General features: G+C 39.6%; 1 protein-coding gene across 1 annotated transcript in view; it reads right to left on the reverse strand.

The window, feature by feature from the left end:
* Positions 1–23,096, reverse strand: part of LOC150088168 (tachykinin-like peptides receptor 99D) — a 377,178-nt gene that overhangs the window by 36,510 nt on the left and 317,572 nt on the right. The gene's annotated exons all lie outside the window — the stretch shown is intronic.

Below are 23,096 nucleotides of genomic sequence, written 5' to 3' on the forward strand. Positions count from 1 at the left end.
AAATTTGAGGTAATCCTGTTGGGTAGGATGGCCTCAAGAAATCTGGATGCCCTCTTATTGAGTAACACTAAATATTTATTTTAAAAGTAAATACAGATTTTTTGTTCATGAAGAAAACAATAGAAATTCTTATAAAAACAAAACGAAAAATAATAAAAAAATAGAAAGCAAAAAACACAAAAGAGGTAGACGTCCTAAAACGCTATTGCCCATTTTAGCCCTATAGTAAGGCAGCACTGGATAAGGGAATCAGCATCTTCAGTGTCACTTTAATAGGAAGTATAGAAATCGAAGGGCAGAGAGAGATATCTGATGTGTAATAGGAATGCTCTAGCATCACATATCAAGTAACAATATTTTGAGCGGGCTTTACTGCATGTCGATGAAACTCAATGTCATACATTTCCTGTAACTCCTGATCAAACTCTTGTTGCCAGCCCGTTGCACCTAAAAACTGTATAACAATGTTTGAAAGGGATGGTAATCCGATGTGCTATAACTTGATTTTTCAAAAGATCATGCAACTGATCATACGAGAAATAACTCAATGAAACAGTGTTCTACCTTACTGGTAAATAAGGAGGGTTTAGTGACAAACAACGTTAACTACGAAATAATTTTTTCGTTAATGTTTTTGTAATTAACCAATTTTCTTGGTTTACCGGAAATGTACTTACAGCCCAAGTTAACTTGTAAAATACTAGAGATACAGTTCTATGACGTGATATGCATTGTTATTTGTATAAAGAAAAACTAAAGTTATTGCAAAAAAAATTGCAATTCTGTAGTTAGCGTTGTGATACCTGCTGTTTTTATTTTCAAACGAATTTTCTCTGAACAGTTTGCTCTAATCTTTCAGTATTAGTATTACTAAGGCCTAATGATACAATGAAGTCCCCTTTTTTAAATCAGCAAAAAATAAAATGAAATAAAATAAATTATTATTATTGTTGTTTTGGTAATAGCAGTAAAATAAATAATAAATGCCACACCAAGACCATATGCATTCATCTGCCCAAGTGTATATGAAAATGTTCGTGAATTGCATTTGCTGGATGTAAAACGTAGATAAGCAAGGTATTTTTCGGATTTTTCGTTTTACAAACAGAAAATCGACCTCAGAACACACGCAATTTACAGACAGTATGGCGTTGGTCGCAAATGCTCCTAAACCCTACAACTAACTCAGTCACGGAGTGCAAAAGTCGATAAAAGTTCCTTGCATCATTGATGAATTCGAACCCAGGTCTTTTCCACCTGCTGTTGGAAGGACGGTAACAATTCTACTGTGCTACCGCGCAGACTTAGTAATAGTAATAATAATAATACCAACAACAGACATGTATAGTATCTTATGTACAAAGGGTACTAGGAAAGTTTTGCAATACAGCTTTGTTTATTTAATTTTTTCAAAGTAATTTCCTCTACATTCAATACACCTCTCCATCCTCCGAAACCAATCTTTAAACCAGTTCTGCCAAGTTTCACTAGGGAGTAAAGCACACTCGTTGTCCCAAGCCCGTAGAAGGTCCTCATCACTGGAAAACCGCCTCCCTTTTAGCTTCATTTTCACATGCGGGAACAGTGCAAAGTCGCAGGGAGAAAGGTCTGGGCTGTAGGGAGGGTGCTCGAGAAGTTTCAGTCCTGTCGTGGTCAAATATTCGGTGCAGGCTTTGGCGCGGTGAGCTGCAGCATTATCGTGATGGAGGTACCAGGTGTCCATTCTTGACTTTGGCCGCAGGTTCTTCATAGATCCAATGACTTTAGGCAGGCATTGTTCAGTATACCACTTAGCTGTGACTGTCTTCTGCGTGTCCAAAACGACACGTTCCACAATTCCACTCGATTTGAAAAATACAGCTATCATTTTCTTCTTTACAGATCGGGATTTTCTGACAATTACGGGTGTGTCGTCATCATCAAAGACCCAAACTTTGTTTTGAGCCTTGGTCGGCAGATCGTAATAGTACAGCCAAGTCTCGTCACCTGTCACGATGTTGTTCACATACCGAGATTGTCCCTTATCAAACTTTTTTAACATCTCCCGGCACCAAGTCACACGTCGTGTCATCTGCTCTTCAGTCAGTTGATGCGGCACCCAGAGAGAAAACAAAGTTTCTTCACGTGCAAATGATCTTGCAGAATCGAACGAATTGCTGGTGCATTTAGGCCCAAAGTATCCTCTATCTGATGGTAGGTCACTCGCCTGTTTTCGTCAAGCATTTTCCTCACAGCAGTAACGTTTTCCTCCGTAACTGACGTTCGTGACCTTCCCGGCCTCTCAGAATCCTCCAGAGTGAAATTTCCCCTTTGGAATTCTCTATGCCACCTGAATATCGTTGTACGATGTGGACAATCATCATCTAGTGCAAGAGTCATTTCTTCTAAGCACTGGTCTATGGTTAAACCACGCACGAAATTATACCGCAAAACTGTCCTTATCTCATTTCGTGACCATGATGCCATCGCAAGCACTTTACACTCTCACTACTAATGAATAACTGAGCCCATAGACTTGGCGCGGCGGCTACTATGCACGTATGAACATGTCTCAACATGCAGCAACAAGCAGCTTCCTGTGATTCATTGTTGCGTCATATTGCAAAACGTTCCTAGTACCCTTTGTAGAGCGACTCCCAAACTCTAGTTCAACCCCTCCGTGGTACACTGTGATGATATAGAAACTCTGCAGAAAGGTCATGTGGAGATGTGTATATGTAAGGGCGACACCTAGAACGTTTGTTCAACTCCGCCTCGTATCTCTGTGAAGAACAGTATCACTACAAATAGGCCAGATATGTGTGTGACGTAGTTTTGTGTGCATTATGTGTGTTCTGTTGTTATGTTCTGGCCTCTTGGCTACCCAGAAGTATCAGTCACCTGGACAGATGATTCTGGATACTCGTCCACACCACGGGAAGGTGGGCCAGACCCAGCTAAAGACGTACTAACATCTTTGGCGCTGTAACCACCGAGACTTTTAACTGGACCGACTCCATCAACTCCACACTTGACAGACTGTTTCCTGAAGATAATCCAACAGACGATCTACCTGAGCACATAGCAATACAATCAGCTAATCAAACCTATGCTTCTGAGGAAAAAAACAATCCCTTTACAATGGAAGAGCTCACAGGATCAATCCTCACAAATGCAGAAAGATCAGAAATGTGTGTAAATGATACGTCGTGCTGTGCATGTTATGTTGTTTCTGGCCACTTGATACCCGTCCTAATACCCGCCTACGCCTCGAGGAGGCGGGCCACAACTGAGCGCAAACCTCGAGTATCACGTACTGAATGTCCAAACCATTCAAAAAATTAGCAGTTAAAATAAAAAATTAAAGTAATAAAAAATTATAAAAAATAAAAGGAATTAAAAGATTAAAAATAAAAAAAATGACATAAAATAAAAGTAAGGAATTGATAAACTATCAAAAACTCGGGGGGAAATAAATATAAAATAAAATAAATAAATAAAATAATCCTACACCAACACAAGGCTAGTGCCAGCAATGAGAAACACAATATAGAAAAGAATAACAGTAAAAGAAGTAGGAAGAATACTACTTGATAGACGGACAAAAGGAAAAGACAAATTAAAAGGGTATAGAGGGAAGAGAAAGATTCCACACAGGATACCTGTGTCAGAGATGATCGCCCCTTAGGACTAGCCTGTCGCCAGAAGGAGACAAAAAAAACAGTGATCGTTCAGCACTGTACAAGTAAGATCTGAAACTGCCCAAGTCGTAAGTGGTGATAATGACGATGGTGGTGGTAGTGGCAGTATCACGAAACGGCGACGATGAAGGTATCGGCCTGAACTGGAGGTAAAGCCGGAATAGGAGTAGTTTGCTGAATTTAAGCACTAGTGATGAGTTGTCCACATCTGGTGAATGCTTTGCCGGAAAAATCTTGAAAAAGATTAAATTTTTCTTCTTAATCCAATAGAGATGACTCATCGCCTAGGAAAAATGGTGGACACACCAGACAGAATCCAAGTAATATGGACAGGTGAAAAGAACATGCTACCAGTCATCTGGGTTGCCACAATTACAGAGGGAATTATCAGACAGATTAAGCATAGCAAGTTTAGCGCGAAGGGAACCAATGGCCAGTGAGAAGATTAGGATTACAATTTTACTGGGGCAAGAAGGGTTATGGTGCGCCACGACCACGCCATAAAAAATACAAAGAATACAAGATTTCATAACCTTCCAAACAGTTTACAACGTCAAAAAAAAAAAAAAAAAAAAAAACATAAATCGCAGTAAAAGGCAACACACAGCGACTACAAATATACGGACAACACTATATATATATATATACACACACACACACACAGGGTATCCGAGGAGGAAAGGTAAATATTCTAGGAGGTGAAAGGATAGGTCATTTTAGGCAAAACAAAGTTCTTATAAACATGTGCCCTATCCCAAATGGTTTCCGAGATAGAGCTACTTCAATGTACATTTGTTTTGAAATTGGCGCGCAATATTTTCCTTCACTCCCATCAGACTGCGGTATTTGATTGTCAGTTGCTAGCCATCAGTTTATTAGGGGACAGTGCCACGCGTCTTGAATTTTGTCATTGTTAAATGTCAATCATGAAGTGCCTTCCATCAATACTATTTACTGATAAACCACGTGAAACCACGATTACCCAGAATGGAATCAGCAACACACGTAACACTCATCGATGGTCGCACGAGAATCCACATGGTAGAGCGGAAACATTCCAAGTTCGTTTCTCAATAAATGTGTGGTGCGGTATAATCGATAACCTGTTGATAGTTCCCGTTATTTTATAACATCGAATGACAGGACACAATTACCTTCAATCTTTGCTAAATACATTAGGTGAACAACTAGAGGACGTTCCTTTGGCCACACGGTGTGCTATGTACTTTCAGCATGACGGGGCCCCTTCCCATTCTATCAGACGTGTGAAACAACATCTGGACCGATTCTTCCCTAATCGGTGGATTGGTCGAGGTGGTGCCATTAACTGGCCACCAAGATCTCTATACCTGACCCCATTAGATTTTTGTTTATGGGGTTGGATGAAGAGTGAAGTGTACAGAAGTAAGGTGGATACAAGAGATGATCTGCTAGCTCGCATAATGGATGGACGCTGTTGCCCATATAAAGGAACTTGAAGATACACTTAGACAAGCAACACGCCATGATCTCAAGAGAGTAGAAAAGTGCATTGAAGTTGATGGTGGCATTTCTGAAAATTTAAACTGTTCCAAATTTGTCACTTGAAAAATGAATATTCAAATGCCTCTATCTTGGAAACCATTCGGGATAGGGCACATGTTTATATGAACTTTTTTGCTTAAAATGACCTATCCTTTCACCTCCTGGAATATTGACCTTTCCTCCTGGGACACAATGTATATACACTGTATTGGTAAATATTAACAGCTTGTAAAAACATGACCCATGGTCATTGTTCGAAAATAATCTGACTGGGTGTATAAAAAGCGGCAAAACATGTTTCGTGCCGGATAAAAATTAGCGCAGTCAATTAAAACATGGTTTAAAATGTCAAAAAAAAAAAAAAAAAAAAAAAAAAAAAAATACATAAATCGCAGTAAAAGGCAACACACAGCCTTCAAAAGATTCGCATATAGGAGGGTAATCTGTTTCTCAGCAGAAAGGATAACGTCCACAACGTACAAGAAGTTCAGCTGCACACACAGGTACACTTGTATTGCTTGTTTGTTAGGAGCATTAGCAAACAAGGCCATATTGTTGCGGGGATATGCGGTGGTCATTCCCTGACCTTTCCGCATCCCCCCGGTCTAATCAAGAAGCGTGTGCTACGCACTGCTGCTCCTGCCCACCTGGCTACGGAGGCGCCCCCACAGGTACACCGCAGAGCAGTTAACCGAGATAAGGCACCCAGAATCTGACTCAAGAAATCACTTACCTGAAGGAAGGACAAAGACACCACAAACCTGTGAAAATACAGCCCGATTAACTGTCTCCCAACGATGCACCGAGTTCATAACGAAGAAGATATCAGAAAACTTGGAGAGAGCAAACATCATGGCTGAGCAGCAGACGGGTTGAAAGCAGATAATCAAAGGATGCAAGGAGAAATTGACTACTGACACGCAGTTATGGAGCAAGCTTACAACGAGCATCGCACCCTATATACGGCCTACGTCGACTACCGTAAGGCCTTCAATAGATGGAGACGCTGATATACACACTGAAGAGCTACAAAATCAACCCGACACTGACACACTGCCTAGAAGCAACCAAGATGGCAAAATGGAGGATTACCATCAAGGTCGAAAACATCGCGACTAGACCGATTCCCATCACAAGAGGAATCTTCGAGGGAGATGCACTGAGCAGACTGGTTCTGTCTAGCATTCAAGCCATTGCCTACCATGCTCAATAACATCAAATACAGATATACGGAAAAGGAGAAAGAACCTGTACACCCTCTCTCACCTGATTTACATGGAGATCAAACTACGCTGCAACCGAGAATCAACTTTAACAGCTACTGCGGATAACCAAAGAGTTCAACACTGACATCAGAATACAATTTGGCCTAGACAAATGAAAGATCCATGGACTGCATCAAGGGAAGCCAGTCGGCCAAACCTACCAGCTTAAGATCTGTGAAGAAATGGAGGGAGGTTAATGCAACCTACATATAAATGGGGATAACGCAGGCTCATCCGTTAGAACACAAGATCAAGACCCTCCTAACCGAGAAATACTATCAAAGCCCCAGAACTTTGACAGATTACCTTGAATGCCCTCGTACTATTCTTATCAAAGCTGAATGGCTGGAACATAGTTTATAGAGACTTAAGCAGTCCCAGTGCTAATGAACTCCTTTGGGATCATAGATTGAACTAACACCGAGTTAGAGGAGATCTTCAAACCGAATTCGGCTATCGAGAGATTGACCATAGCCTGGGAAAAAAAAAAAAAAAAAAAAAACCTTATTTTTAGGTCACCCGAATAATTAAATTCATCTTCCGTGCATTATGTCTGTTTATTGCGTGCGTTCTATGGTCGAATCTGACTCAAGGAATCACTTACTTGAAGGCTAAGGACAAAGACACCACAAACCTGTGAAAATGCAATTTGACTACCTGTCTCCCAACGATGTACCGAGTTCATAACGAAGTAGATATCAGAAAACTTCAATCCCATCGAGCATTTGTGGGACACTATGTAAAGGCATATCAGGCGTCTGGATACACCGTCACCTCCATACCTGCATTGCTGACCGCATTACACACAGCTTGGTTGGCCATACCTCCCGAACGCTTCCGACATCTTGCTGAATCAATGCCACGTCGGATAGCTGCTATACTGAGGGCAAAAGGCGGACCTACGAAGTATTAGGTAGGTGGTCATTATTCAGTGATCACTCTGTGTATTTATTTTGTCTGTAAAGTGTGTGTGTTCTCTTGTCGATTTTCCTGTTTGCTGGACGTAAAAACCCCAGTTTCTGGGGGGGGGGGGGGGACCTTCTATCTGCACCTGAGACTTTACCTCAATGTTCTTTTGTAGAATGTGCCAGCACGCCGAACTCCAGAATGCAATCGAGCAAAATTATTTAATGACTTCTCTCCCCCAAAGACACATGAATGGCTCGACACGTCCACGATCGATAGCTAAGGACCCCCAACCCGATTGCCAACACATCAAACCATCACCACATAATCCTGGACGTCAGCAGACATTATGTCTAATAAAATCAATACTTGAGTTTCAGAGAGTAATAGTTAAAAAAAATAAATTAGTTTAAATAATTTAGAAAAAATTGAATCACCTTTTTTTAAAGCGGACTGGGGCTTTTCGACGGTGCCTTGGTCACAGGACATGAGTAAAGCGAGTTAAATGAGTGAGACTTTAATATAGAGATTATTCGGTATCTTGGTGCATGCGCGAAATTGATTTATGCCGTCCAAAGTTATGTGATGGTGGTTTGATGTGTTGGCGATCGGGTTGGGGGTCTTTAGTTATCGATCGCGGACGTGTAGAGCCATTCATGATTCTTTTGGGGAGAGAAGTCATTAAATAATTTCATGTTCGATTGAATTCAGGAGTTCGGCGTACTGAAGCATTCTACAAAAGAGCATTGAGGAAAAGTCTTATTTTTTGCAGAAATCTCTACTCACAAATTATACTGGGACCGTGCCATAATTACAGACAAGACGATCCCGCACAACAGACCAGACATCACACTCATCGACAAGAAGGAAATGGCTATCTACATGATCGACATAGCGGTGCCCAACACCAGCAACCTCCAGAAAACCTAAGAGGATAAGATCAGGAAATACACAGACCTAAGACAGGAAGTCAAAGAAATGTGGCATAAGGAACAAGAAATGACTATCTATCCCGATCACCGATGCTAAAGAGCCTCCATAAGACCCTAGAGTTCCCAGAGAATACCTGTAGCATGGTAAGAGTTTCCCGACTAACAGTAATAACAATAATAATAGTAATTGAACACAACCAACCACCCCATACTCTTGGTACCAGTACCCGTCACGGGGTGGAAAAAAAATCTCAAACGATAAAAAGGTTTGTTTGTTTTTTATAATAATAATACAGAATGTTTATACTGTTCCCATTCCAATTCTGCTTTGAACTTATCCACGTTCGGAGGCAACTTTACAGTGTTCGACAATCTGCTGCAATATTTGTACCCCGTTTCTCGTCTCGCCTCGCAGGGAGAACGGACCTTCCTAATTCATTTTACTAAACGCCTCGAGTGCATTATATATCTCAATCAGATCTCCCCTTTAGTTGTCAATCTTCGCAGTCACATCGTCTAAGCTGTTCTTTATGTACATAAATTACACTCATCACTAATCTGGATGCTCTTCTTTGAACACTCCTCGGGAGTTGTTTTTTAAGTGCAGTCTGTACCTGAAGGGGTCTAACCCTGTTTTCAAAGACCCCATTAAATCGAGATAAATCCTAGCCACCTGTTTATGCTGCATTGAAAATTTTATATTAGAGTGAATTGTAACGCCTAAGTCTTCGTCATTATACACTTCTAGCTCTCTCCACCTAGTTTACATGCGATTCCAAAACTTCCGTTCCACAAATGCTAACCTTACATTTAGAGGTAAATTTAGTTGCCATGTTTCGGATATATGCAATCGATTCATGCTTTTTTTAAGCATAATGGGCGGGCTTCAATCATTAACCAAGATTCCTACCTTGAAATCATCAGCGAACTTTGACAGATTCCCTTGGATGCTCTCGTTAACATCATTTCAGAAAATTAGAAATTGCAAGGGACCAACCGAACACATCTTTTTTTATTTTTATTATTTTTTTAAAGTACTCCTTTTGAATTATACATAACAATGGATATATGATTTTATAAGTATACTGCTGATGAATGAAGAAAAAAATCAATAGATTGCTCGTAAGATATTATAGAGGATAACTGATACATTCCTAGAATTAAATTACATATAACCGTTACCCCGAATATATGACAATAATATAGATGTGATACACTAGAATATGGATCAGCAACTTTTCTGACACTAGCCAATTTTTATGATCAAGAGGTCTAGGTTAAGGAAACTACTTCTGTTGTTTTGAAAATCGTGGGTGCACACGGACTGATTGACGGTTTATAATGATTACTTTGGCAGAAATGGCAGATGTGATGCTTATATAAATCGTTGTGGTCGTTGTTACTGGATTTAACGACAAGGGCTACTGAGGCCAAATTGTTTCATAGTTTATTAACATGACCATATCGTTATAGTTGCTTAATTATATGCTACTGTGGCCAATACGTTTTAAATAGATTAAAAGTTGTTCTATATTTGCTTCGTTTCCTAAGTAGTGAGATAAATCATGTGAGACGTTCAACGTGGACAGTGACCGAAAAGTAAATCGTTGTAGTACTTTTCGAGGTGGCCTCAGATGTTAACTTTGCTATCCCTCCACTACAATAAGTAGCAAATTTTAAATAGTTGCATCTTGCAATTAAATCACTAAAACTTAAATTTAGCACTTTAACAATTATCTATCACATAAAGTATGCTTATTTTCTTTTTCTGCCAAAACAAAAAAGGTCAATGTGCTATATCTGAAAAGGAGTGTTTTCTACGACGCAGTTTTGGCTGTTTTGTAGGCGCGACGGATGATGCCTAACAACGGAGACAATTTGTCATTTACAGTGATGGGTGGGTCTCTCCAGCAGAAATTCACGGGGGTATGCGACGGTTATACGTCGAACAAGTTCTGCCCAAGCGCATACAAATGGGAAAATACCGAAAGAAGAAAAAGCTTAGAGGATGACCCTCAACCCATGACAACTTCATACAGTTGCGAAAGGACAAAAAGTTGTTTTAGCAGACGTCATCAGGGCGGATCGGTATAGGACAGTTGATAATGTGCCAAAGGAAATGGATATCAGTTATGGGTCTGCCTACATCATTACAGTCGCAGAAAAGAGGCCTACGCAAAGTAGGTTCCCAAGCGCCTCAAAGATGAACAGAAACATTTACGAATGGAAATCTGTCTCTGCGACATCTTAGAGATATGAGGAAGCAAAATTATTTCTTGGATCGCATAGTGCCAGTAGATGAGATATGGTGCAGGCACCTTGAACTAGAGAGGAAGCTGAAGTTTCAATTGCAAAATAGCAATGGAAATATCAGCCATCACTATGGCTGAAGAAATTCATGGATTTCGAAAACATTGAGAAGAATATGCTCATGCTGTTACTAGATTCACAAGAACAGGACTGCATTGCCACTGTGCCATTTTATATGTAGTGGTGAACTACACTCAACTCAGAAAATTATGCAAAAGCTGATTTACGACGTACAAAATTAAGAGACCCCGACATTTGAATTACGGTGTCCTTTTCTCATACGGCACACGTCTCAATACATTATCGCAATCAGAAACTATGTACACTACGAAGGTATTGAGCATTCTCAGTACAATTCGGACGTCTCCTTACGATTTAATGGTTTCAAAAGCAACTAAAAGACACCTATGAGCAAGCAGTGTGCAACAGATTGATTTTTTATCACATAAATCTCGTGTACATATGGGTGAAGTGCCTAAACTCTGTGTGAACTGATTAAAAATATAATTTTCGTTTCATTCAACTCACTCATGTAATTTCGTACAAAATAAAATTAATATCAATTAAATTATAATACACTAACGTTTCATTTGCATATGCTCCACGCTATCCTTGACATAGTAATAACCAGTAGAACATCCCACAATTAAAAATGTTAAATTAATTTACAAACTGATTAAACTAAGAATAAAAAATATGCCGGTGAGAAATAAGTGCCATAAAAAGAATACTCAAAAAGTCAGCTAATACAGTACAAAAAAAAAATCAATAACACACACTGCACTTAATCTCTTTCAAGAGGTAAAAATTTAATAACGCGTTTAAAATGTCGAATTCTTATTTAAAAGAAATGAAAATAGTCGTATTAGGGAACAAATTCAATCTGAGTAAATTATCCTGAAGGTGAAGTTTCCTCATAGAGAGACTCATTTATTCTTTCAACATAGACTATGTATATAAAGTGCTTAGCATCATAATACACAGCCATTTCTGAATAAACAGAAAATTTTTAAGGTGGCATCGTTTTAGGTTATATCTCATATTGTGAATGCCTTCACAACGAGTTGCCATGATATTGCACTACTTCGAATAAGTAACGCTTCACCTAAGGAGAAGACTAGTGTTACTTATTCTCAGATAGGTACCACCACCCAGACAGCACTGTTTCAGGGCTATTTGATGTATGTATGTGAATATCTACTCGAATATCCACTTGTCCCTAGTAGACTTAGAAAAGCAAAAAAGGTAGAGGGAAAGTTATAGTAGGAGTGGAAGAGGAAAAGAAACAGTGTAGAAGAATGAAAGGGACAGTAACTCCGTCAACTCACACCACTCAAAAACTCATAAACTCCTCGAATAGGCAACGCTTCCCCAGTGGAGAAGGCTGTTGTTACCTATTCTCGGAAACTCCGGACATCATCAAGCTCCCCCCAGCAGCACTGTTTCAGGGCTATTTGGCCCTTCGTCAGTGAGTGGGTAGGTACCCAAGTGATGCAATAATGGCAAAAACAGTTATGAAGTATAACTCCACAATATGAGAGATGCCTGATGGTGTATGATGTATTTAGACTAAGGCGCATTTAGGGCTAGAGCCTCAAGCTGCGAACAAATTTAGACTATGTATATAAAGTGCTTAGCATCATAATACACAGCCATTTCTGAATAAACAGAAAATTTTTAAGGTGGCATCGTTTTAGGTTATATCTCATATTGTGAATGCCTTCACAACGAGTTGCCATGATATTGCACTACTTCGAATAAGTAACGCTTCACCTAAGGAGAAGACTAGTGTTACTTATTCTCAGATAGGTACCACCACCCAGACAGCACTGTTTCAGGGCTATTTGGCCCTTCGTCAGTGAGTGGGTAGGTACCCAAGTGATGCAATGATGGCAAAAACAGTTATGAAGTATAACTCCACAATATGAGAGATGCCTGATGGTGTATGATGTATTTAGACTAAGGCGCATTTAGGGCTAGAGCCTCAAGCTGTAGCTTGAGGCTCTAGCCCTAAATCATGGCAACTCGTTGTGAAGGCATTCACAATATGAGATATAACCTAAAACGATACCACCTTAAAATTTTTCTGTTTATTCAGAAATGGCTGTGTATTATGATGCTAAGCACTTTATATACATAGTCTAAATTTGTTCGCAGCTTGAGGCTCTAGCCCTAAATGCGCCTTAGTCTAAATACATCATACACCATCAGGCGTCTCTCATATTGTGGAGTTATACTTCATAACTGTTTTTGCCATCATTGCATCACTTGGGTACCTACCCACTCACTGACGAAGGGCCAAATAGCCCTGAAACAGTGCTGCTAGGGGGAGCTTGATGATGTCCGGAGTTTCCGAGAATAGGTAACAACAGCCTTCTCCACTGGGGAAGCGTTGCCTATTCGAGGAGTTTATGAGTTTTTGAGTGGTGTGAGTTGAAGGAGTTACTGTCCCTTTCATTCTTCTACACTGTTTCTTTTCCTCTTCCACTCCTACTATAACTTTCCCTCTACCTTTTTTGCTTTTCTAAGTCTAATAGGGACAAGTGGATATTCGAGTAGATATTCACATACATACATCAAATAGCCCTGAAACAGTGCTGTCTGGGTGGTGGTACCTATCTGAGAATAAGTAACACTAGTCTTCTCCTTAGGTGAAGCGTTACTTATTCGAAGTAGTGCAATATCATGGCAACTCGTTGTGAAGGCATTCACAATATGAGATATAACCTAAAACGATGCCACCTTAAAAATTTTCTGTTTATTCAGAAATGGCTGTGTATTATGATGCTAAGCACTTTATATACATAGTCTAAATTTGTTCGCAGCTTGAGGCTCTAGCCCTAAATGCGCCTTAGTCTTTCAACATATTTCATTACAGTCAGAGGCGGATTTAACGGCGGGCGCCCTGGGCCCCGACTTCTGAAGGGCCCACGCAAAACCCCAACAAATTAGTTGAACATATTAGTTCAAAACTTTGTGATTATTATTATGCTATTATTAATTATATTATACATATATTATATTCAAATTTTATTGGAAATAAAACATTAATAGTACATAATATTTTTTACTTATTTAAAAAAATGGTTAACATGTATTTTTATTTTCCCTGTCTCTCTCTTTTTTTTTAAGGGGCCCAATATTTTCTTCTGCGCCCGGGGCCTCAACCGACCTTAATCCGCTCCTGATTACAGTATCCCATGCCCAAAAGGTCCTGTTGGGGATTAACAAGACTATACTTGCTGCAGCTGGTTTTGTGACATCCTTGGTTCTCTTCTCTCTATTTAAACTCGATCCTCTTTTTAGTCCCGTTTTCGATAATCACTCTACAAATGTGGAAAAGCAAGGATTTCCTCCGCACTCTTCGATAGGATAGGATTCTCCACTGCATTTTTCCGGCTAATATGCCAGCGAGCTTTCATTAGTCTTAGCAGAAAAGCTTCACCTGGACATCAGAGGATACCACACTTAGCACATCCCAATTGGTAAGCTAATTAATATTTAGCTAGCTAAAGCTTTTTTAAAGAAAATTCTAAGCAGAATTCTTATTACAAAAGGCAATATATTTTGATTAGTTCCAAAGAAGAAAAATGCTATCAGAACCTTAATGCCTATGTTGATAAATGGACTATAAAGAAGAAACGTGAGACATTAATCCGGCAAATAAAGAGCTCGTCTGAGAGGAGGTAAACTAAAGACGTGACTCCATTTATCACCTATTAAAAATAGCTTGAAGACCGTAAATTTGTGGATGAAGATACGGGAAAGGAATTTCGTTTAAGAACGATGCATCCTCACGGGTTACGGGATGGAACAACACGTTAGTTGATGATCGGTCATTACGTATTTAACGGAGCTGAGAATGACCACATTCTCCCCTAGGGAAAAATAACTATGAGTTACCACCTGTGAAAAATAGTGTACACCGAAGGAGATAAAAGTTCTCTGAAGTTTTGTGGTCTGGTATTAGTTTCTGTGAAATCTGTCTGATCAATGCTGTTAATGGTTCCCCTATCCCACACTTGCTACTGAGAAATGAAAAAGATTTCATACCTGCTAATGGACATTATATGTTATCATTACAGTTTCCTGTTAGGAAAAACAGTGCTTACTGAATGGGACGTGGGTTTGCAAAAAACCGTTATGTGTAGAAAATTTTCCCACGGAACTTCGTTGTGCTCTAAATTAACTAATTTCTATTCATGATTACAAGAGGAGAAAGTTTTTTTTAAAGACGAATTAATATGTAATTATTTAAAACTGAAACGTATTTTAAATTCATGTTACTTTGGGGAAAGTAAGGAGCTTTTTTTTTCTACAGATACAGGGAAAGCCCCCCCCCCGTCATTTAGACATTCTAATAATACTTTCTTGTATAATTTCTCACCACTCAGTGGTATCGGAGGCAGAACCAGAAGCTACCACCGAACGGCGAGATTTGAATTATAATGGGAAAGCATTGGTATAGAATGGGAGGTGATTGCACATTTCTTCAAGAAAGCATGACATCCAGAATGATATTAATGTACTCTGTACTTTTTTTAATCTATCATTTATTTCTTATGAATATATTCTCGAAAGAAAAGAGCAGTTAAGTACAGTATTTCTGACTAATTGGAAGAATGGGATTATAACAGGGCAGAATTTACATCTAAACAAAAGATACTGGCAAGCGAGTTTGTGACATAATTCCAGACGCCGCAATTATACTACAAAAATAGAAGCCTCACATTAAATGTTTGAAGTATTATTATTTGAAAACTTTCCTCAGCTCCCTCTATAGGGGCGCTGTTTACGAATTTTTTTTTCTCGGACACAAATTTATATATGCACTCCAAAATTATATTTGTGTACATTAACATGGATTTAGGGCACGCTCCTAATTTTAAAAGATAATCCGGTATGCATATTTAACCAAAGCCGCATATAGTATCGAAGCCATCTCGAATATACAATAAGTTTGCCCATCTTATCCTCAAGTTTCCACAAAGACAAATTATGCATCAGCTGGCTGTGACAATCACCACCACCATGTAAGAGTATTGTTTGTTGTTGCCCTAGGCAATTTAGTCTATGAAGCGTCAATACACTATACAGCAGGGGTGGGCAACAGCCGGTCCGCGGGCCACATCCGGTCAGCGACGATGTTGAATCCGGCCCCCTCGGTAAATGCATAAATATAGAAAATCCATACCTGACTACACTCGCCGTAAACGTTCGGCTTAATTCGGTTCAATCGGGAATCGCGGCCAGTACAACAGTAACCAAGTGATTCTACGCAGCGTCAAAGAGTTATTTCCTAATTATTATTGTAGCATCGATCGAACGAAGTTCCTTTGGTTTGACTTCTTATTGAAAAAAATAATATTGGTGCGAGCTATTTTATGTCTTTTCTAATTATTACAATTTTTAATTTAATATAATTTATGAGCCAATTAAAAAAAAAAAAGAAAAATTGATGCCGAATGCCGCATTTTCAATGATAATTGGACATTCAGATATTTTTTTAAAAAATACATTAATAATTTGGTAATTCAAGTAATATAACATTTTTTTTAGGTTCTGATTTTTTTTATTGAATCGTTCAATCTATTCCGGCCCGCATCAGATGCGAAAATTTCATTCGGCCCGCATCAGATGCGAAAATTTCATTCGGCCCGCTGACGAAAAAAGTTGCCCACCCCTGCTATACAGTATCTGTAAACTCCGTGTGTAATGTGTTTCGGGGTAGGGGAAAACGAAGTTTGGTAATGGATAAAACTTTTATTGGTCATACAGCACTGTTGGGTCTCTTGCATAAAATGTGGCCGATAACAAATTTGTGCATACCAAACTTTCGGTAAATGATGTTAATTATTCAAACAACGGTCGATAAACATCTTATACACGCAGCTTACTCGGTAACAGTATACAGAAAGCCCATAAGAGTTCTTCACGTCTAACCTGTGGCTTTACCGTATGGTGTAGAAGGACACTGATCACAATCACTGTGCTAGTCGAGAGGATTCTCCATGCAGAAACGTTTTCTTGCAGATATGAAAGCAGAAATGACTACAGTTTGAAGGACGAAGAGATAACTTTTTTATAGTTAGAGAACTATTGAAAATGTTCTTCAAAAATTACGAACTAATGGCAAAGCCTACAGTAAACCACTGGCACGTAGTAGTGTAGAATTTCCTACCCTCCTCTGTAAATTCACTATACTGCACTTTACTATACTGCTGGCTTGCAGAAAAACACCTGCTTTACACGAACAACTTGACTGACCAATATGTATGAATTGGACGATGTATATCGACCTTTGTATATCATCGTCCAATTTAGATCATCTAGGCATGCGGTTTTCAATTGCGGCCATTTAATATTACAAAAAAAAGGGGGGGAAAAGGAAAATGAAGCAACTAATGGTCCTCTCATAGGTCTTACCACAGCAATAATTAGTATCCGAAACCTGGCGACTGAATGCAGTACAAGTAGTTTAAATAAATTTGCTATATCTTAATTGATTACTCAATAAGGTTCAAATTCAGGCTGCTACGCTAATGAGAGAGATATTCTATGTCGTCATAAATCTAGTAATGGTATCTGCGGCAGCGTGAAAATCAGTTGTGTTCTTTTTCTTCTTTCAGACTGACACGCATTGTCACATATCGAAGGGGGAACAGTTTTGCAGTCGCTTCGGGATGCGATGCCTGTACATTTTATTACAAATACTTTTTTTTTTTTTTTTTCTGAGATCAGCGTCTAAGGATTGAATATTTGAGTGGGGTAAAAGGATCAGACAGGTGTAACCTACGTCAGTTCAAGCCTAGCGTTGCCAGCGTAGACCGGAAAACCAGCTGGAGTGGTTTGGTGGGGAGAGTCATCCAGATCTTACAGAATTACAAAAAATATCATAACAGTATAGATTAGTCGTTTCATTAATCACTACTAGTTATGAAGTGTTACCCACATCGTAATGGTCTTTTAAGTGTTACAACTGTCGCAACCTCTGTATCGACACGCATGCGTTGAATGTCTATAAGCTCCAGATCGACGATTAACCAGAGGAATGTTTTTGTCATTTTCATCATTAAGATGAAAGCTTTTTTTTTGTTGTTATGATGTTCGTAAGACTGGCTTTCTCGGCCCAAAAAGTAATTCTGCATCATTTTGTTGATGTGAACAGTTGAAGTAAAATAAACATTTGACACTATCCTGTACTCAGATGCGAAAGAGAATTCAGTCTATTGGAGAACAGTGAACATTTTTGAATATGAATCTAACAACTTTGAATTAGCAGGCCTCAACGTTTGTCACAGGTTGCACAGAATGTCACAGAATGAGTCATATATGGACTCAAAAATATTTCTTTTCTTTAAAGGATTGATGAATCGATTGTGACCCACTTTAAGTCTATATTCGACATCATACAGAGTTTTCACAAACATCTGTGGAAAGGTAATGTAAACTTGGATGTAGCATCAAATCTATAATTTTAAATAAAGCGGACGAAGCTTTCAGCTTCATTTAAGCTTCCCACAGAATCAGTGTGCATCTGTATGCTAAAGAAGAAAAAGAATAACAGTTAAGACTTTTTCGATTTTTTAATATCGCTTTTTTGTATCAAAGAAGACTGCTACTAGATGCTCTGATTTAATAAATGCATCACTATGTCTGTTTCTAGTCGGATTAAATGATCCAAAGTGGTTATCTGTTTCTTCGGAAGCGTTACACTCATTTGTGTCCTGGAAAGCAGACCATTTGTTTCCAAATACCATATCATTATTATCTTTTTATTTCCACATCAGTGAGCACACGCGGAACAGCATGGTTTGACTAGAAGAGTGTACATTATAAATATTCAAGGCGATTACATTGATTGAATTAAAAGAAAGGAAAACATTGTATTTACAAGTAAGCTCACATAGGCACTGCAATTTCAAAACTGTGAAAATGGTACAGGCAATAGTTCTACTTTATATACTTCTTTCAGGATGTCCTGTCTGTAGCGCTTCGAGCTGCAGAAAGCTGAGGCATCCATTCCCAGGGAGTTATATGGTCAGACCGTATTCACCGGAAACACTGATTCTAGGTACTGCAGGTTTTGTAGTGAAGATCTAAGACAAGGTGTTGCACTGCACTGGGTTCGTTCGGTAGTCTGGGGGTTTGTCGTCACTTCCCAAACGTCGGGTGAATCCATTCGGCCACAAAGCAGTTGTGCCAAAGTGTGCAGATTCCTCTCCTTGATGATGGTTTCCCATGTTTCATGCCGAGGTTTGCGTACAGCACGCTTCATGAAGCAAGCACTAACTATTCTTTCCAGGACCTTGCACAAACAGCTTATCAGAGCGATAGAACGATAGTTACTTATATTTCTAGGATCTTTTCCTAGCTTTGGAAGGAAACAATTCCCTTTCGCCTGGAATCCGGAAATTCTCTGTCAAGAAAGATAATATTAAACAAAATTGAAAGGTGATCCTTAAATTGTGGTGAAAGGCCCTTATTTATTATTTATTTTTTTTCATTTCGTAATGGATTTTATCTGGCCGTCCCACAGCACTTTCTCGTATGAGAAAAGTGCTGCATTTAACTCTTCCTGTGTAAAGGGGTTGTTATATGCTTCAAGCTTCTTTTGCAGAGAAGTTTAGTGGCAGTTTCTCACTTCTCTTTCAGGGCCAAGAAATTTGGGGAATGATGTTATTTCAGGGATTTTTGCAAATGTTTTCCCCAGAGTATGTTAAACTGCAGTTCGATATGCAATTGGACATCCATTGTGCTCGAGGATCACTGGGGGGAATGGCGGATATTCTCCCTTCATCTCCCAGATCTTATCTCACTCTACTACTGAGCTAGCAACATGGGTTATGCAGGAAGTAAAACGGATCCAAGATTTCCTTTGGCTCTCGACGTCGGATAAAGCGTGATTTGGCACGTGCACGTTAAAATGATATTAAATTCTCAGATATTGGATATCAGCAGAATATTCCCCAAGCTTTGTTCTGTGCTTTTTTTAATTATTAATATCATTTTACTTCCACATTAGTGACCACCCCTGGAACAGCCTGATTTGGCTAGAAAGGTGTACATTATGCAAATTCCAGTTGATTACGCTGATTGGAATTGCAAGAGATCGAACCAGATTTAAAATACACAACAAAGTAAAAATCAATACATAAAATACTAAACAATAAAAATACATAAAAAACAAACAATAAAAAACACAATGGTGAATCCAGGAAAGCCTTTGCAGGGAATTCTTTTCACATAGTGCTTATTGTTCGTGTTTATAGAGTTCTTTCACTATTTCCTCTATAGCGCTTCGAGCTTCAGAAGGATGAGGCATCAATTCCCATGGAGTTATACATTCCGAACGTATTTTCCGGGAACGCTGACCTAAGGTATTCCACACTTTGCAGACAATGTTATAGACAAGGTGTTGAACTGCACCGGGTTTGTTGTGAGGTCCGAGGGTTGGCAGAAACAACCCAGATGTCAGGCGAATCCATTTGGCCGCATAGAAGTTGTGTCAAGGTATGTAGATATGTATGTAGATTCCTCTCTTTGACTATGGTTTCACAGGGTTTCATGCCCAGGTTTGCAAAAAGCACGCTCCTAAATATGGTGAAAGGGTAGCCATCTCAGGATTCAACCCCTAGAAATCTCTTTACCTGAGTAGAGGAAGCTCCTGACCAGAGTACAGAAGCGTAAAGCGGTACGGGTATTAAATTTCTTCGAACGTATTACAAAAGGAACTCTCGAAGCCTAAGACCGAATAATTCCTGCCTGATCGCCCAGTACGCCACAAGCGCTTTTAGCCTGGCCATCTTTAGGTGGTCTTTGAAAGTAAGCCATCATCCTACTTCAACCCCAAATCCGTGTGGGAGTGAACCTTTTTAATGGCGGTCCCATTTATTGTTAGCATAATTTCATTAATAGTCCTTTTTGTGAAAGCCATCTGAGCTGCTTTCTGAGAATTCAGTTTAAGTCCCAGACGTCCTAGATAATTCTGGAGTTCAAACAGTACTAGCTGATTTTCATAGGCGACTGCCTCCGCTTTTGCTGGATCATCGGATGTGACCAGCATCTTAAGATCAGAGTATGAAATGAAGTTTGGGTGCTTCGCAAGGAAGGGCTCTAGTGCTGCGGCAAAAAACCATGATGAAAGAACTCTCCCTTGTGGGTTGCCGACAGAGGTCTGGTGGTCCTGTTAAATCTATGATAATATTTAATAAAGATTTGCTGTTGATGAGGAGTTCGAGGATTGCGAGAAGATTACCTTCGATTCTGAAATAATGCTTCAAAATTAACTAGCTCTGTTGTGCTGAGTGTCAAAATCTGCTTGTATGTCAAGGAATAAGATTAAGTTGTTTCTTAGAGTTAAGAGCTTTTTGGATTATCCAGCTGATCATTAATAGATTTGAAAGCGCAGACCTCCTAGGAATAACAGTATGAAGATGCTGTGGACGCCCATTGAAGCAGTGATCGACTAAGGTGGACTGTATCATTTGTTCAAACATTTTTAGTAGTCCACAGGAAATAGAGATTGCTCTGTAGTCTCTGGGATCTTTTGTTTTATTAGTTTTTGTAACTGGTAAAGCATGGTAGACATTCCATACTGTCCGTGTGATACCAGTCTCGAGGATACGGTTGAAGAGATGATGTAACAAGTCAATCACATCACATAGAAACTGCATATTTTGAGAATAAAGAGGGGAAATCCGTCGGTACCAACTGTATATTTATTGGAAGGGCTGTTTATTTCTTTCATAATCATGTCCCCTTGAGATCTGAACATGCGCAAGCTCGGTCCTGGCCTTATCTGCGATGGCCGCTACAGGGAGGGGCGGATGTTTTTCCTGGTCAGGGTGGAAGTACGTTGACTGTGTCCACAGTTTTATCGTTTCTTCATCCATTTCCAGGCGGGAAGAAGCAGCAGTGCGTATCACACACTTCTTGATTAGACCGGGGTTCGAGCCCGTCGCCACCAAAGGATGCGGAAAGGTCAGGGAATGACCACCGCATATCCCGGAGCAATATGGCCTTAGTTGCTAATGCTCCTAATAATCAAATAACTAACTAATTCCATTTCCACCTGACGACCATGTGGGGAAACGATACGCTTGGAATGCTTAAGTCTTCTCTGGATATACTTACGATGTACCTTCTTCCGAACGCGCAGGAAATTCGCTCTTTGTTTCTTGTAAGCGATGTGATCTAGCATGGAGCCAGACTTTTTCCAGGTTCTGTAGGCTTTTTGCTTTAGATTAAAAGCCTGTTTCGTTTCGGAGTTGAACCACCACTTTGTGTTTGAGGAGATTTTAATTGTCTTCGACGCACCAATGAGAGCAATGTGTCTTGATTCATTAGAAATGGCATTAATTGCCTTTTCCACTGGTTTGAAGCAGAGATTGTTCCAATTAAATGCTTTAAGTTCAGTGTGGATAACATTTGGCCTGATCAGGTTGGTTGAAATCGTGGTTACTGTAAGCACCGGGTCCGCGGATTTGGTCCCAGCGACTGAGGTTGTAGGTGCCTGTGCAATTTCAAACACTATTGGTAGGGTGGTCCGACACGAATTTGGAGTTATAGGGAATTATTTTTATTTATTCCAAATTGTGGTAGACGCTGTCCAGGATTTGATTTCCTTTGGTCGGTGGTGTATTCAGTGGGATGATCCCCAGGTCCGCATGGTAACGTCCATGTCTTGCCTTGCATCCTTGTACCTTGGTAGAGGCAAGTTGAAATCTCCTAAAACGATTGTTTGGATATCGGGGCGTAGATGAGCAGACATCCATGAGATAAGATCCTCTCTGATTGATGGGATGTGTCCTGGTGGGAGATACACAGGGCAGATTTGGATCCTTTTTTTTCATTTTTGCTGAAAATTGCAGTGGTTGCTTCATAGTTTAATATTTTACTGCTGTAGACTTGTATCTGCCTGAAAGAGGTCTTGTAAAAGATGGCAACACCACCTCCTCTCTTATCCTTCCTGGAATTTGCAATGTATTGATAAAGAGCGGAGGAGAGGAGCAATCCAAGTTGTTTTCCCTCATTTTGAATTCTACCAAGCTTTGAGAGACAGTGAAAGCCGGGTAGATGCTTTTGGAATTGCAAGTTCAAAATTGCTCGATTTTTTAATGCAAGAGCACTAGGAGGTACCGATATAGAGTAGCAGCTGACTGCAATTGCAGCTGTATGAACAATACTTTCTCTGATGTACGTGACTGCATTGATGGGCTCCTGACAGTCTATCGATGCCAAGATTTTCCAGATGTTGAAAGGCATTCCAGTCGGCCTAATCAATGTTCCACCGCGGTAAACTAAATGGAAGACACGGTCTACCAATAATTAGGGTGGTTATCACGGAGATCAGTGGAAGAAAAATTATAGGTAGGCACGTGGAAGAAGGGGTTTGTGCCTACATTTAAAAGCGAAGAGGTCATTGTCAGTGAGCATATCTTCTATGACTCGTTCCTTTCATTGATGTTTGCACTGTT

The sequence above is a fragment of the Mastigoproctus giganteus genome, chromosome 3 (genome assembly GCF_048544385.1).
Source record: "Mastigoproctus giganteus isolate SK-2022 chromosome 3, ASM4854438v1, whole genome shotgun sequence".
NCBI lineage: Eukaryota > Metazoa > Arthropoda > Arachnida > Uropygi > Thelyphonidae > Mastigoproctus > Mastigoproctus giganteus.